General features: G+C 44.1%; 1 protein-coding gene across 1 annotated transcript in view; it reads left to right on the top strand.

Moving 5' to 3' along the window:
• The window catches only part of MASTL (microtubule associated serine/threonine kinase like), a 1,083,009-nt gene that overhangs the window by 255,357 nt on the left and 809,442 nt on the right, over positions 1 to 18,210 (top strand). The gene's annotated exons all lie outside the window — the stretch shown is intronic.

Raw genomic sequence — 18,210 nt, 5'->3', positions numbered from 1 at the left:
TCCTCCTCTGCCTCTTCTCCCCAAGGTCTTACTAAAGGTCAGACAGGAAAAACCAAAAATGATTCTAATTGCCCCAGACTGGCCTCGCCAGCACTGGTACCCAATTCTAAGGAATACGTCTCAACTCCCTCCTTGGTACTTGCCTCAAATACCTCATCTACTGTCTCAGCATAGCAATCAAACTCTGCGCACACAGCTCCGAACTCTGAACCTGGCAGCATGACTGATGATGTAATTATTCAAACAACATCTCTCAGTAAATCTGAGATGGATGTCATTTTGGAAGCCAGAAGGCCTAGCACTAGAAAATCTTATGCTGATAAATGGAAGAGATTCTGTGCTTGGAATCAAGCACAAGGAACGGACACAGCAAAACCAAATATTCCTCAGATTTTTACAATACTTTACTGAGATGCTTGACAAGGGCCTTTCTTTTTCTTCAATAAAAATCCATGCCTCTGCCATCTTGGCTCATTACAACACGGAGCCTCCCATCTTTTCTCATCCTCTGCTAAAACAGTATCTTAGAGGTGCCAAAAATGTAATGCCTCCCAGAAGATCACAAACTCCTGCATGGGACCTCAACATTGTGCTGGAAAAACTCACCCTGCCTCCTTTTGAACCAGCAGCCACTGCGGATATAACGTTTTTATCTTGGAAAACAGCTTTCCTTTTGGCAATCAGTTCAGCAAGAAGTGTTTCAGAACTACAGGCCCCCATAGTTGTGGAGCCTTTTATTACATTTTACCCGGACAGGGTGTCCGACAGGACCAATCTTTCCTTTATGCCTAAGGTGGTATCCAGTGTGGCTCTTAACCAAACTATTCACCTGCCAACATTTTACCCAAATCCGCAGAACAAGGGGGAGCGGAATCTGCATTCATTGGATGTACACAGACAACTAAAATTCTACTTAAACAGTACCAAATCTCTAAGAAAGTCTGTGCAACTACTGGTGGCATTTGCTGCAGGATCAGAGGGGAAGGCTATATCAAAGCAGACCATTTCTAAGGTAATAAGCCACTGCATTCGTTTCTGCTACTTGCATCATGGTAAACCAGTGCCCAAGGGAATCAGGTCACATTCCACCAGGGCTGCTTCTACCTCAGCAGCTTTTCTCAGAGGAGTTCCAACCAAAAACATTCTAGAAGCTGCTACTTGGAGCTCTGTTCATACTTTTACAAAGCATTATCATTTGCCTCTCTTCTCTAAGTCCAGGGCAGGCTTTGCCACTGCAGTTCTGCAGGGCCTTATAGCCGCTCCTAATGCTATTTAGCTCCATCCTCCCATCCATAGCTTTGGGATTCTACCCAAATGTAATGACTGCAGCAGTGAAACACGAAGAACATTGTACAGTTGTGTACACTTAACATAGATGTAGATGTTCGAGAATGTATTCACTGTTGCAGTCCGGGTTACCCACCCGCCATCCCCCTTTTTGTAAAACTTCTCTTTCCTTCACTATATTCTGTGGTGTATTTGCTTTTAGATGAAGGTAAAATTTATGTTGCTAAAAGTGCATTTATTTTTATATATTGCTGTTTATACATGTGCGTGTGTGTGTGTGTGTGTGTGTGTATATATATATATATATATATATATATATATATATATATATATATATATACTTATTTATTTATTTTTGTTTGCTCCCCATTTGGGGGGCACCTGACATCTGGGACAAGAAAAACTGAATAAAATGGCGTCGGCTGCATGTTTTATACCCCTGATAACCTAACATCATGGAAGAGGAGACAGCGACCGACGCAGGACCCAAGACTTTGATATTCAGGCCGACTGAGGGCAACCTGCCAGCAGATTACCCTAAATGTAATGACTGCAACAGTGAATACACTCTAACATCTACATTTATGGTAAGTGTACACAACTGTACTTCTTTAACAGTTTTCTCCAGTAAATTACAGCCCCTTCCTGCCTATTCTCTGTACCTCTAATTGCAGTCATGCCTTTCAACAGATTTTCCTTTCACCAATCTTCTATTGGCTTAGTTCTTACAGTACTTTCCACTACTTTGAGTATAATATTCTGTATGGCTGTTATTGTCCATAAGGACCAGCATCCAAAATTGCACTTTCTCATTATTTCTTTAATTTTCCCATTGCTGCTTCATCATCATCATCCCTTTCCACTTTGAATTATAGCTTTCTAATTGTGTTGTGTATGAGCCTTAACTATGTAACTCTAAAATATCCCTTCAAATCCTAACTCATCTTTTCTGTTGGAAAGATCAGCTTATCTCACTTGACCCTTGCCCTCTTCCCCCAGATAAAATCATTCAACTCTTTATTAATTACTATCCACAACTTCTCTGGTTGAAAAAAAATAAGCCCGACTTGTGTATAAAACTAAAGGGACTAAACAATGTTCATGTCTTGTATTTTGTTATCCATATTGATAAACAAGTGCTTCCTGTTTTCTCCATTTTTTGTATTATCTTTTGTTTAGTCTCTTCCCACATATCCTTAGCTGCAGTAATAGAATCCTTTTTAACCTTACTCCTAAATAATCATGTCCCTATAAATATGGGTATTGCTGAACCAACAAACTCCACTTTCATTTTATCCCACTCCCTAGTGATACCTTGGGAAGAAATTTCTTTCTCCCCTAATAACTCCCAATAGTCATTGCTTAAATTCCTCTCATTTAAACGGCTAGGTGGGGAAGCACCAGTGGCGCATTTTTGCTTCCTTACCCTGCATTTTTATATTAGTTATTGGTGCATGATCATAAATAGTTTTTGGATGTGTGTCAAAGCTTTCAGTTAAGTGCATATGTTCCTTTGTAATATAATTAACATCTATTCCAGCTATTCTACAGTGGAGAATGATATGTAAATTCTCTGAGTTTCTACTTCTGAATTCACTTCTTCCACACCAAATATTTTCATAAATTTCTTCAGAAATTTACCTTTTATGATCTTTTGCCATCTAGGTCTCCTAGATAGCATCCTCACTGTTGCAAATCAAGCTGTAGTCCTCATGTATAAGTAATAATGTTAAGTTGTCTAGCTTGCCTTCATTCTTGCTGGTTGGGTTGGGTTTGGAGCCGATCCTCGGCTCCGACTCTGCCATCTTCAAAAGCTCGAGAGCTGCTTACTGGCTTGAGGCCCCCCTATATCCCATGATGCCTGGCGCTAGATACCCAGATCTTGTTTGCCGCTTCTACTGGCTCAGGTCGTATAAAACTTTATTATTATTGTATTTTTCTTGTCAAAACTGCTAGTTTTAGTGTAGATTTAGTCGTTGGATTAGACTGTTGTATTGTAGCTACTTTTCTTTAGATTCCGATTACTTCTCCCAAGAAACTCGTTTAAGTTAGAGAGTTTACCCTCCCCCCCTTCTCTCCCTTTCCTTGCCTCAGAAAGGTTTTCCATTTAAGTTAGAGGATAACCTTTTTCTCTCTATCTCCTCTATATCAAAAAAAAAAAAATCCTTTATTATCACTGTTAGTGTTTAGTGATAGTTAAATATAGTTTTTGTTTGTAGTAGTACTTGCAGTTTGGTTGTGGTAACTGTAGTGTGTAATTCTTAGTGGCTAGTTACTTTAACCTTTCTGTGTGTGTTTCTTGTCCTTGGTTTTCCTCTAGGATGTTCAAGAATCCTAAACCGTCCGGATTCAAGAAGTGTGATTCATGCTGTCAGAAGATGTCTCTGACAGATGGTCACACTTCTTGTTTATTGTCTGGGCGCCGTGCACCTGCAGGACTCTTGTCGATTTGCCATGCTTTCAGTCCAAGAGTCCTGCAGGAGCGCAAAAACAAATTTATCCTGAGGGGTTTGCTTAAACCCCAAGATTCACTGGTGAAGGCTCAGCCCGTGAAATCTTCCAGGCCACCTAAACCTAAGGCTCCCAGTTCGGAGCCGTCGTTGGGTGAAGCCATACAATCTATCTCGGCTCTGGCTGGAACTGATGTTCCTCCCTCCCAGTCAGCTCGCCGTCTGAGAGTCTGAAAAGATCCATATCTCTTTCTCTGGAGTCTATACGTTCGGCTCCGAAGTCGCCTCTGCTCCAATCGGAGCGTAGTCATCGCTCATCCCACTCTTCTCGGTCCTCTAGACTTTCGGACCATGACTTGGAAAGAGTGGTCAGTAGGCTGTTAAAATCGCAGGCCCTAGCCAAAATGTTGTCCAGCCCCCCTCATCAGGTGTCTGCTCCATCCACAGCTGTAGATATTCCTCCTCCGACTCATCCTATGAGCCCGGAGCCGGAGTTCGTTGGGGTTCGAGTTGTGGAACCGTCTGCTCCGATACCCTCTCCTTCGGTTCCGCCGTCGGCTCTGATCCCTTCCATGGTACCTTCCCTGGAGGAACTGGGCACCAAGACTCCCTCGTCGGCTCAGAGGGGGCGAGTGGCATTGAACCCTTGTCTGACCTTGCTCTCCCCCTCGGGGCTTTGGCTCAGGTGAGCTAGTCTCCCACATCTGCCTCGGAGCCGTCCCCCTCACGAGGAGGGGTTCTGGTTTCTTCGGAACCGGAGCCCTCTCTGCGTCCGGGCAGGGACGCCTTTGAGGTGATGAGTGTACTGGCCCCCGAGTCAGTCCCACGATCAACCCCATCAGCTCCTCCCCCTAGGGTGCCTGGGTCAGCCTCTGCCCCTCTTCTAGACCCCAAGCGTGGGGATCCAGCGCTCCAGGACACCCTACTGGGTGTATCCTCCTCTTCCTAGGCCTCCACTGATCATTCAGAGGAACCACCTTGCAAGAGGAAATGCAAGAGGAAGCATGTTGACTCCCCCGAGTCTGTCACATCGGATACAGACTTAGAGGAATCGGAAGGGTCCCCAAGATCCCCTCTGAAGATGTCTCCTTCTCAGACATCATTGAGATGCTTAGGCAGAGGGGGAACTGGACTTGCCCTAAACCCTTCCGAGGATGAGTCAGTATTCCTGGACGCATTTGGATCCCGACCTTCCACCTCCTGGGTGTCTCCGCCTTTCGACCCACTGATGTCTGTGGTGGCTCGGAAGGCATGGATGGCTTCAGACACAGTGGAACCGACCCCTAGAAGACCTGCCAAATTCATTACTGCACCGCAGGACAAACAGTTCTTGACCAGAGGTGTCCCCATTGATGCCATGGTGGTAGTGGCGGCCACAAAGAAGGAGTTGGCTGAAACTTCATCTGTCCATCCCCCTAACAAGGAGTCCAGGACAATGGACAGATATGGGAAGCGGATGTTCTCTTCTGCGACCTTTTCCATGCGGTCCCTGAATTACCTGTGCCACTTTACCCATCTTCAGAGGGATCTCCTGAAAGAGCTTGGAGATACCCTCCAAGATCCATCAGCTGAGGGGGCCCAGGCTAAGGCAGCCTCCCAGCTGGCGACTCTTAATTCAATGGTAAACTCCTCCATGAGGCTCATTTCGTATGCAGCCGATGGTGCGAGTAGAGCCGCAGGCACAGGTGTGGCCCTAAGGAGGCACGCTTGGATGCAGCTCTGTAACTTTCTGGAACCTTTCAGAGCATCTTTCACCAGCACCCCTTTTGATGGTTCCTCTCTCTTTGGATCACAGGTGAAAGATACCCTTACCAGGTGTGAGCAGGAAGGCAAGACTCTCTCTGCCGTAGGCGTCCGTTTTTCCACTCCTTCCAGACCATATCCTAAGGGTCAGAAGAGTGGAAAGATGTGGTTCCGGAAATCCCAAGGAGCCTTGCCTGACACACGTGGTGAGTTCCCATCCGGGGGCAGAGGAGGGAACAATAACAAGACGCCGCCCTCGTGGCAGAGGGGGTCCGCAAAATCAGGGCAGCAGAGAATCTTTCTCTGAGAAGCCCTTCCAGCATCCCTGAAGAGTTGCCCGGCTGCCCACCTCTGGAGGCAGTCGGGGGAAGATTATCGCTGTACCCAAGAGCCTGGCAAGACATAACACAAGACAAATGGGTACAGTCCATCATATCCGGAGGCTACAGAATTCCCTTCCTTCGCACCCCCTTAAGGTCAAACAAGTCACTTCCAGACGTTCCACCCAATCTAAGGGACCAAGCAGTGCAAGAAGTCTCAAAACTGCTAAGAAAAAGGGCTATCCAGCAAGTCCCAGCAGACCAACAAGGATCCGGAATTTACTCAAGGTTCTTTTTGGTACCAAAAAAGACAGGGGACTGGAGACCCATTCTGGATCTCAGCAGACTGAACAGGTCTGTACAAAGAACGACGTTCTGGATGGTCACGCTACAGTCCATTTTGCCCTTCCTGGGTCAGGACAATTGGATGTGCTCTATAGATCTTCAGGATGCGTACTACCACATCAAAATGGACAGACACTCCAGAAGATTCCTTCGCTTACGGCTGGGAGCCAGCCATTATCAGTTCAGAGCTCTGCCCTTTGGTCTCACCACAGCCTCCAGGGTGTTTACCAAATGTATGGCAGTAGTTACCGCTCACCTGAGACAGCAAGGATTCCAGGTGTTTCCATATCTCGACAACTGGCTCCTCACTGCTACCACCAGACATCACCTTCTGCGAGCCAGAGTCTGCACTATCGATACTTGCTCCAGGCTAGGTATCACAATAAATTTCGAAAAGTCTGCATTGTCGCCCTGTCAATCTATCACCTTTGTAGGTGCAAATTTAAATACCAAAGACATGTTAACGAGCCTCCCACCAGGCAGGGTGTTAGTGATTCGTCAGGATGTGAAGGTTTTATTAGCATGCAAAAGAATTCAAGCCAGGTTTGTCCTTCAAACTCTGGGTATCATGGCGGCAGCGATCATACTTGTCCCTCTAGCTCATTTTCACATGAGGATTCTCCAGTGGCTTCTTTTCACCCAATGGTCCTTCCAGCAGCTTCCCATGTCTTACATGATTATGATCACACATGCATGCAAGAAGCACCTTGCGTGGTGGATGATCTCCACATCAGTGCTCCACGGTAGACCATTTGTTCCCCCCCCCGTTGCTACAGTGACCACGAACGCCTCCCTGATCGGGTGGGGGGGCATTATCAGGGCAGAACAGTCCAAGGCACCTGGCAACCTCAAGATTACCATCTGCACATAAATGTCTTGGAGATGAGGGCCGTGCTCTTAGCATTGCAGGCTCTTCAGGACTCTCTTCCTACCAGGAACATTGCAATTCAAATGGACAATATGTCTGTAGTGTGGTACATCAACAAGCAGGGCGGAACCAGGTCCTACCCCCTATGTCGAGAAGCACTCAGACTCTGGCAATGGGCGCTCTCTTCCCAACAGTTTCTGATTGCAATGCACATCCCTGGGAGGTCCAACGTCATAGCAGACAGACTGAGCAGAGCAATTCTCATGCCTCACGAGTGGTCTCTGAACCAGGTAGTTGCGGACCAAATCTTCTGCAAATGGGGCCAACCTTGCTGCGACCTTTTTGCAACTCCCTTCAACAGCAAGTGCAGCAATTTCTTCTCTCTCCTTCCACTTCCCGGACATTCCTCCAGTGACGCTCTAGTCCACGATTGGCCTCAGGGACTTCTTTATGCATTCCCTCCTTTTCCCCCTAATCCCGAAACTAATTCAGAAAGCTACCATATTGGGTTGCAAAATGATCCTCATTGCTCCTTACTGGCCTCGACAACTATGGTTCCCGTTCCTGCATCGCTACTGCACCAACCCCTATGCTCTCTCCAGCTCACGGCTTGATTGCTCCACTTCCAACTTTAGCCAGGTTTCCAGATATCTCCCCCTCTGTGCGTGAAATCATTTTGTCATCACACAAGTACGACTAGAAAAAGTTACGCTAGTTATTGGAAACGTTTTTCTTCCTGGGCAGAGGCTAAAAGTATAGACCCCTTTTCAGCCCCTGTACACTACATTTTGGAATTTCTTGCGGAACTCTTCCATGCTGGGTCCGTTTCCGCTACAATTAGAGTTCAGTTAGCTGCAATTTCAATTTTTCACATTGGCCTGTCGGAAAACAATATCATGTCTCATAAGCTGTGTAAAGCTTTTCTCAAAGGAACCACTCTGCTCAGGCCCCCAGTGAGAGATCCTCCACCACCGTGGGATCTAAATTTGATTTTAGCTTCTCTAATTTTTCCCCCTTTCGAACCTGCAGCTTTCTTGTTCATTGAAGTTCTTATCTTGGAAAACCCTTTTTCTGGTAGCTATTACTTTTGTCAGAAGAGTTTCGGAACTACAGGCTCTTTCTAGCCGTCCCCCATACTTCATGTTCCACAATGACAGGGTTGCTCGCAGGACTAATCTGTCCTTCCTTCCTAAGGTCTCTTCAGAGAGTAACTTGAATCCGTCCATAGATCTTCCTGTGTTTTTCCCTAACCACTCTAACAGGGCGGAATATAAGTTGTATCATTTAGATGTTCACAGGCAGCTACACTTTTATTTACATAAAACCAAGGACATTAGAAAATCAGATCAACCTTTCCTGTCTTATGCAGTAGGTAAACAAGGTCTTCTGGTCTCCAAGGTAAGCTTATCCAGGTGGTTGACTTCTATCATCACATTCATATATAAACTGAGGAATAAAGAATTGCTAGTTAAACAAAAAAGGTCACTCCACCAGAGCTTTAGCTACTTCGGTGGCCTTTCAGGCTAGGTTGCTCATGGAATTTATTTGTGCTGCGGCTACATGGGCCAACCCACATACTTTCATTTCGCATTACAAGTTGGATTTGGTTTCCAGGAGCAGAGCTGATTTTGGTTCCACTGTTCTGAAGAGTTTTTTCCGATGAACCACCCAGGATTTTAGGTGCTAGGGACGCTGTCCCAACCAGCAAGAATGAAGGCGAGATAGACAACTTAACATAAAGAAGTTGTGTACCTACCATAACGTTCCATGTTAGTTGTCTTCTTCTCGCCTTCTTTCTTGCGTCCCACCCTCCATCCCCCTATCCTAGTGGACCGAGAAGAGTTCTTGATTGATTTTTCGCTGGCTGAGTCTTCTCTGACTATTACTTTCTGACTAGTAGTCTCTCCAGTAGGATTTATGCATAATAGGATAGGATTCCTTTATTATTATGTCTGCAGTTAGACTTACCAAACAATATCTGGGTATCTAGCACCAGGCATCATGGGATATAGGGGGACCTCGAGCCAGTAAGCAGCTCTTGAGCTTTTGAAGATGGCCGAGTCGGAGCCGAGGATCGGCTCCGAACCCAACCAGCAAGAAAGAAGGCGAGAAGAAGACAACTAACATGGAACATTATGGTAGGTACATAACTTTTTTCCCTGCTCAAAGCTGATTATTTCTCCTAAATTTTTTTAAAGCTCCATGATAACCGTTTTAGATGGAATATAAATGTGCCAGCATAATCCTCCTCCCTTGCCAGTAGCCCCTTACTACCACAAATCTACCATTATTATATTCTATCACTAAAGGAGCTCCTCTAGCAATTAGTATAATTACTTACCTTTTCTTTTGTCCTCTAAGTTCTGCAGAATATCCATCCTGAAATCCTTTCTTTATTAAATTCATGTGTTCACTCCATTTCAAATGAGTCGCCTGTAGTATTGCTATTTGCACTGTGCATTTCTTAATATAATTCAGTACTTTGCTTTTTTGTCTCTACATGTGAAGTCATTCATGTTAAAAATAATATGGATAAGAGTAGCCGTTATCAGAAGTTATTTCCACCTATTATATATGACATATTTTTATATGCCTATTTCAAGCTTTTGTGTTAAATGCACCCAGTAATGTTTGGCAGGTTGATCCTTTATAAAGATGCTGTTTGTCATCTCCATTTGAACCTATGTCACATTTTACAATATTTTTTGTTTTAATGAAAACACTGAAATGTTGTGTCTTTCGGCTTTTCCCGGTTAGGGGTCGCCACAGCGGAACTCCGGTCCGCTAATGATTGGCAGGAGATTTTTAAGTGCCGAGTTGCCGTCCCTGACGCACAACCTTCAATGAAGGTATGCCCATTCATGCACGTCTCCACACAGAAGACGCTCTAGCTGAGAATTGAACAGGACAACGTCTTACTGTGAAGCGACAATGCTACCGCAGCACCACCACAGCAGTAATGAAAACACTCAAATAAAAAACAACCCCCCCCGAACCAAATAACTTAAAACAAACAAAGAACTGTGAAAATCTTCAAAAAAATTTTTAACCCTCCTGATAGGAACAATTGTCCCAAACTGACAGCTGAATCCATAGGCATTGCCTGACCTGTAATTAAGGCTGTCCCTTCCATATTACTGTTGCAGTATTCTTTACAATAGGAATCCCTTGCCTCGAGCAGAAGCAGTGGCATTCAGACCAATGATCGAAGATGGTATTTGGACTGGAGGCAAAGAAGTTCTGAGGAAGCTACATCTGGACGTCACCTTTATGCCCTATGCCGTGTGCAGGGAGCTGACGTACAGGGTACTCATTACAACTTAAAAGCTTTGGTACACTGGTTGGACATCCGGCTGCCCAAGAAATGGGATCCCTGATGTAAAGAATACTGCAACAGTGAAGGTAAGAACATCTGTTATGGTAAGATTTTACACAACTGTACTTTATCCATGCTGGAGAACATGTTACAACTTGTGCACGTGCTTACACTAATTGCTGTCTGTTCTTGTCTTGTCTTTATTCCCCTCCCAGATGTGAAAAACAAGTTGCATGCTTTCAGAAAACATTAACTTTTAGCATTAAGAAAAAGAGCACTTTTGTCTTTAAATTAAACTAACCTGTACACTGTTCTAGTGCAAGCATTGAAGAATTTAGGTACCAGCAAAGCTGCCATCTCTTATTCGCTTATAGTAATTTCAAACTTTTATTTATTTTTTTGCTAGACTGCTTGCTCTTTGTACCTTTTAAGTTTACGTTTCTCTGAGCAAACTTGTCATATCTTGAGATTTATTGCCTTCTCCTCCAGCTTTTTTCCATGGAAACATAAGAATGTGCAGCTGCCCTCAACTGAAGACTTCTCCGCTCGCACTGAACATTTATTTACTAAAAAAAAACTATTCATTACATTCAGAGTGGTCTCTTGTTTTCTGTATGTACAAGTGGGCTTTAAAAAAACATGGTATTAGACCAAGCAGAGGGCATTAATACAGACATTCACCTACACCAAGTAAAATAAAACATCTAAACTCTAATATATAATGTGTGTATAAATATACCCCACCCCAGGAGGCCAAGAGTGCACCATATTAACTAAAATGTGCTTTTGTCCAGTTCTACTTTTGTTTTTACATTGTAATGCTTCATTTACAACAAAGATGTTCTTTTTTTTTACTTTAGTATCTTTATCATGTAAACAATTTCTGAATATACTTTACTGTATAATATGCAATTTGTCATGAAATGTTTTATATAGATACTAGATACTGTTAACAACAACTGTTTTACTTAGATGTTCATCGTGTTTCACTGTTGCAGTCATTACTCTTGGGTTATCCTCCTGGCAGGCTATCCACAGTCTGCCTGAATTCCAAAGTCCTGGTCCGGCGTCTGTTGCTGTCTCCTCTTCCCTGACGTCAGTGCGCCAGGGGTATAAAAAATGCAGCAGACGCCATTTTCTTCAGTCTTTCTTGCTGCGCGGTGCCCGAAGCAAAAGCAGTTCGCAAGTGCCGGTCGGCCGACTCCTGAGATTTTCAAAATCGAATTTCAGATCCGAAGTCTTCATTAAAGCTAAGTACCCCATTGGGGAAACCTTTTTTCTTGCTCCAGACCGATGTCAGAAAAAGTTAACAATTGTATTTCTTGTGGGAAGCAAATACCTCATAAGGATTTTCATTCTTACTGTATTCCTTGCCTAGTCCCTGATCACGACGTTGCTAGCTGTCGGTTTTGTGCTAGATTTAACCAAAGCACTATTAAGCATCGGTACGCTTTTGCCTTTCATTACTTTGGCCTAAGGTTTAATTATATAATGCCGTCGGAATAGCCGACGACCGGAGTTTATAAAAAGCGCAAGGAAAAGGACAGGCATCAGAGGTCCAAAACCAACGACGAGGCCCCTGCTAGGCCAGTCGCCGGTTCTCAGTGAGGTGCCTTTGCAGCCCCTGACACCCGCTACCTCAGAGCCACAGGCCGCTTCCGACTCCCTTGTGGAGCTGACTAGGCCTCTGGAAACTCAAGGTATTGGACTCTCTGAAACTATTCCCTCAGATGGGTCCGGAGCTGCTGAGCAGGCATCGGCTTCTGAGGGTGTTTTCAGACCTACACAATTATATGTCAAGCCAACCTCAGCTTCAAAGACAAAGACTAAAACAGCTCTAAAGACAAAGAAACAAGTACAGGATTCTCCTGGACAGACTTCCATGCCTAACAAACAGATGCTTAAAATGGCCGAAGACCTAATTACTTTGATCAGGGGTTCCCAGACCCCTCCTGATGAGGCCTAGGCAAGAGACAGAATGACTCTTCTGAACAGGTTTCAATTTCCTCTGACTCCTCTTCTGAACAGGGATACTCTTTTCCTCCCTATGAGGATTCTGATGCTGAAGAATCTATTCCTTCAGCCTCTCCTACTGAGGATTATTCTTTTTGGGAAACCCTGCATACCATGAGGGAGCATTTTCACTGGGAGAGCCAAGATTACTCAGAATCTAAGAAAAGGCTCAGAGACTTTCTTTTACTACCTCAGCACAGACCTCTTGCTATTCCACTTGTTCTAGACATTGTAGATGATGTATTTTCAGAGTCCGGCCTGTCTCCTGACTCTTTACCCCCTGCACCTGCTAAGCCAGACAGATACTACAGGGTTCCAGACTCGCATAAATTTCTATATAAAAACCCTGCTGCTGACCCAGAAAACTATATCTCAGGGTCCCAAAGGCATCAAGGCTTCCACTGCAAAAAACCCTGCCCCCTCTGATAGGGATTCTAGGGCACTGGACAGATGGGGGAAAAAGTTTACACTTCTGCTACCTTGGCTGTAAGGGCTTTAAATTATCAGTTTCATATGCTTAAATATCAGCAATACATAATGTCACTGCTTAAACGGAAAATGTTGACAAATTCTGAATGTTCTGATAAGGAAATGCAGGATTTATTGCATGCAGGTGAACAAGTGGGAAAGCATACTTTGCAATGTGGTTTTGATTCACTGGAGGCCTCTTGCAGGGCCGCTGTTATGGGTTCTGTCATTAGAAGGCAAGCTTAGTTAAAGGAATAGAATCTGCCTGATCATGTTAAAGCAAAATTATTGGATGCTCCATTACAGCATGATACTTTGTTTGGTGTTAAGGCAGAAGAGGTGTTGAAGAAAATGGAGGATAAAGCGAAATCCATACAGACAGTTAAGGATTTCCTACAGGTACAGCCACCCAGATTTAGCAGGAACTGACCTACAAAGAATTGGTCCTTTCCAGTGTCAGACTGGCCACGAAGAGGCAGATACAGATGCCCCAGAGGCAGATCCCAGCCCCAAGGCTCATACAGGCCTAAACAATGGGGTGCTTCTACCTCCAAAAGCGGAGAAGACAAATCACAACCATACAGGAAACAGTCCCAATGACTTTCCTCTGCCAGAACCAAACACTTATCTTTTGGCAGCCCCCTTAATGGGAAAACTAGCACTTTTTTCACCAAATTGGCACATGAATTACCCAGGACAAATGGTTCTTGAACATAGTGTCTCAGGGCTACAGGTTCCACTTTCACACCCTGCCAAGGACAAAAGGTATGCCAGACCTGCCACACAATCAATGGGCAGAGGCACAAAAACAATTTTCATCACTCATGGACATGAGGGCCATTCAGCAAGTACCACAAGAGCAGGGACAAGGATTTTACTCAGTACTTTTCTTGGTGCCCAGAAAAGACAAAGCCTGGAGACCAATACTGGACCTGTCTATTCTAAACACATTTCTGGACGTTCCAAAATTCAAAATGTTGAGACTGCAGCAGCTACTGCCCATGCTGGACAAGAAGGCTTGGCTCGTAACTTTGGACCTAAAAGAGGCATACCTGCATGTCCCGATCAGACAATCTTGCAGAAGATACCTCAGATTCATAGCTGGCTCAATGCACTACCAATTCTCTGCACTGCCGTTTGGCTTATCTACTGTGCCCAGGGTCTTCACAAAATGCTTGGCACCAGTAATTGCATTTTGCAGACAAAATGGAATTCAAATATATCCTTACTTGGACGACTGCCTTATTCAAGCTGAGAACAAAGACATTCTACTAAAACATCTGACGTTTGTAAAAAGATTACTAATTTGCCTAGGGTACACAGTAAATGAAAAGAAATCAAAACTAGTACCCTCTCAAGAGATAATATTCCTGGGTGCAAGCTTAAATACAACTGCCCAGATGGCTTATCTCACGCCAGACAAACAAAGGCAACTGACTTCTTACTTCAAAATGTTGGCAACAAAGACCCAGTTATCTGCAAGAAAAATTCTGCAGGCTTTGGGCTTCATGGCATCCTGCATTCTGGTAATTCCATATGCCAGATTGCATATGAGGAATCTACAGTGGTATCTAAAAAGTGTTTGGACTCAACATTGCCACAGCCTGGAAACATTTAATTACCCTCATTCTCTGCCTGCAACAGGAGTTTTGGTGGTGGGCACTGGCCTGTCACCACAACAAGGGATAGCCATTCACTTTACCCACAGCCAGGCAGACACTAACAACGGACGCATCAGATTATGCCTGGGGGGGCCCACGTGGCAGGAAAATGTATTTGGGGCAGATGGCCCACAAGCCAGATGCATCTTTATATCAATCAAAAAGAGATGCTAGCTGTTCAGAATGCCCTGACAGCTTTCAAGGATCTACTTCATCCGGACAACTACTGATAAAGATGGACAATACTACAGTCATGTGGTACATAAGCAAGCAGGGAGGCACACATTCCTACCCCCTCTGCAGACGAGCCATGACTTTGTGGGACACAGCATTGACTTTTCAAGTTCACCTGCAAGCACAATTCCTGCCAGGAAAAATAAATACTCTGGCAGACGAACTAAGCAAAAACCTCATGGATCCCCATGAGTGGAAACTGGATCCACATGTCTTCAGCATGATAACAAGGAAATGGGGATGCCCAGACATAGATCTATTTGCCGCCTCCTCACAACTGCCAACTACAGAGATTCTGCACGAGGATTTATCACAAGCAAGCATGGAAAGTGGATGCTCTATCCTTCAGCTGGAAAAACCTAACAGTATATGCCCTTCCTCCACTGCCTATCCTCCCCAAGGTACTCCTAAAGGTCAGACGAGAGAAGCCAAAAATGATACTGATTGCCCCAGACTGGCCCCACCAGCACTGGTACCCAATCCTAAAGAACTTGTCTCAAGGTCCAGCCTGGACATTGCCTCAAACTTCTCACTTACTGATCCAACAAAACAATCAGATCTGCACAGCCAACTCAGGACCTTGAACCTGGCAGCATGGCGGATAATGTAGCCATTCAGAACACTCCTCTCTCCAAAGCTGTAATGGATGTTATCTTGGAGGCCAGGAGGGCCAGTACCAGAAAATCTTGGCCAGGAGGCCCAGTACCAGAAAATCTTATGCAGAAAAATAGAAGAGATTCTGTGCTTGGAACCAGGAACAAGGAATTGACACGTTTGTACCAAATATTCCTCAGATTTTACAATACTTAACTGAGATGCTGGACAAAGGTCTATCCTTTTCATCAATTAAGATTCATGCCTCTGCCATTTCAGCCCATTACAATACGGAACCACCTATCTTCTCATCCTTTAATAAGGCAGTACCTCAGAGGGGCCAAAAACATAAGACCTCCAAGGAGAGCACCAATACCTGCATGGGACCTCAATTATGTCTTGGAAAAACTCACACTGCCTCCTTTTGAGCCAGCCTCAACAGCTGATATAAAATTCTTATCCTGGAAAACAGCTCTGCTCCTAGCAATAACCTCTGCAAGACTAGTCTCGGAGTTACAGGCACTCATAGCTGTGGAACCTTTTATCATTTTCCATCAAGACAGGGTTTCTCTGAAGACGAACCCTACATTTATGCCTAAGGTGGTGTCCAGTGTGGCCCTTAATCAAACCAGTCACTTGCCTACCTTTTATCCAAACCCACAGAACAAGGGGGAAAGACTTCTGCATTCTTTGGACATACAGACAGCTACGCTTCTACTTCGACAGAACTAAAGCTTTCAGAAAGACTGAACAACCTTTAGTGGCATATGCTGCAGGATCACAAGGAAAGGCAATCTCAAAACGGACTATTTCAAAATGGATAGGCCATTGCATTCATTTCTGCTACTCACAGCATGGCAAATCAGTGCCTAAGGGCATTAGGCCACATTCTACCAGAGCAGCAGCCTTCCTCAGAGGAGTACCAACCAAAGACATCTTAGAGGCTGCAACTTTGGAGTTCAGTGCACCCTTTTACAAAGCGCTACCACTTACCTCTCTACTCTAAATCCAGAGCCTCTCCTAATCCTATTTAGCACAGCCACCCATCCCCAGCTTTGGGATTCAGCCCAAGAGTAATGACTGCAACAGTGAAACACGAACATAGTACAGTTGTGTACCTACCATAAATGTAGATGTTTGAGTGTATTTACTGTTGCAGTCCAGGTTTACCCTCCCACCGTCCCCCTTTCATTTGCTAGGTTTTATCTGTACTTCTCTATTCTATACAACCTATGTGGTGTATTTGTATGTAGATGAAGGAAATGTTTACTTTAGTGAATGCATGTTTATTGGCATAATCTATTTAGCCTACCCTTTTGGGGGGCACCTGACATCTGGGCAAGAAAAACTGAAGAAAATGGTGTCTGCTGCATCTTTTATACACCTGGTGCACTGATGTCGGGGAAGAGGCGACAGCAACCGACGCTGGACCAGGACTTTGGAATTCAGGCCGACTGCGTGGTAGCCTGCGAGCAGGATAGCCCAAGTGTAATGACTGCAACAGTGAATACACTTGAACATGTACATTTATGGTAGGTACACAACTCTACTTTACATTTTCTTTTCCTTTTCGTGTCCTTCCAAATATTAATGACATCAAGTGGGGTATATGCTTTTCAGTCCCCTGTCAGGTCTAACAAAGTCTACAAAAGTGCAGTCTTTCTTAGCTGCCCTTTCTTGTAAAGCTATATTTCACAAATATGATTGATGCTTTGTAGTCTCACATTTATTCACTAATTTGAGGATTCTTAGTCTTCTTCCGCTTCATCTCCATTTCCCAATCCCATTTTCTGGTTCAAGTCTAACATGTTCCCCATTCTTGTAGTCATTTCCTGTGCTTTTTTTTCTTTGTTTCAAGCATTTTCCTTTGGACACTAGAAAAGTCTTTGTAGAAGCTGTGTTATCGGGTGCAGTAGCAGAATCTCATTCTGGTTGATGGATGACTTTTTGATGGACAAACTCTTGTATTTCCTCCTTAGCCTTTTCTGCATCAAAACTAACACTTTTCCAATTACACTCTACATTCAATCCAGCAGGTGTCAGTTTTCCATATTTTAAAATAAATGCAGTCTTTCTATATATAATAATTTATCTTTTAAAAGCAAACCTATTTTGTGCTTTCACTTGTTCTAAAATAGTACCCTTGAAACAATTACTATTCCCTCCATGTACTAAATTAAAAATGCACTGCTAGAGGACTTTCACGTTTATTATTTATATCTCAGATGCTCTGTTGTAATATTGCATGAATGTTTTGATCAAATTTTTTTTTTACTTGAACTTAATTGTTAGTAGTATTTAATAATGTTAGGAATAGGAACTTATTGATTCCTTGAAGACCAGTGGGCCGAGGTGCTAGACAGTATTTTTGTTTAACTGGCTTGTGTGGTTATATATTTAAGGTTTTGTCAGGATGACATAAGTTCTCTGCCTTACCCTTCGGGCTATCTAGTACACGTAGCCTGTTCATAAGTGTTTAGCTCCAGATCTGAAGTAGTTACTTCATTTGATCTGCAACCTGTGGGTGTCTCATCCGACCTCGGATCCGATCCGGCAGCTTTCCAAGATCCAAGATCCGAGCTCCTAGCTCCTCCCCCCTACCCATAATCCCTTACTACTAACCACATTACCTCAGATCGTTTTTTGCCGCGGCTGAAGAAGCTTCCCTGTGAAGAACTCCTGGCTGGGTGAGATCATTGCTGATTTTAAACCACTTTTTTTTCAACCAAAGTTGTCGTGTGTGTGCTAGCCCCTTTTTCTGCTCCTAGTGCTAGTTTTTGGTCCTTTTTGTTAATTTTAGCGCTAGCTTACTTTCACTCCCCCTCCCCCTCCTAGTGTTTGGGTGTGTGTGTGAATGATGTCTGAAGGGCCTAAGGCCGTTTTTTCTAAATGTACTGAGTGTGGCCACAAG

This window comes from Protopterus annectens, chromosome 3.part0 (assembly GCF_019279795.1).
Source record: "Protopterus annectens isolate FY-2018-M chromosome 3.part0, PAN1.0, whole genome shotgun sequence".
NCBI lineage: Eukaryota > Metazoa > Chordata > Ceratodontiformes > Protopteridae > Protopterus > Protopterus annectens.
This window is presented reverse-complemented; position numbering and strand designations above follow the sequence as displayed.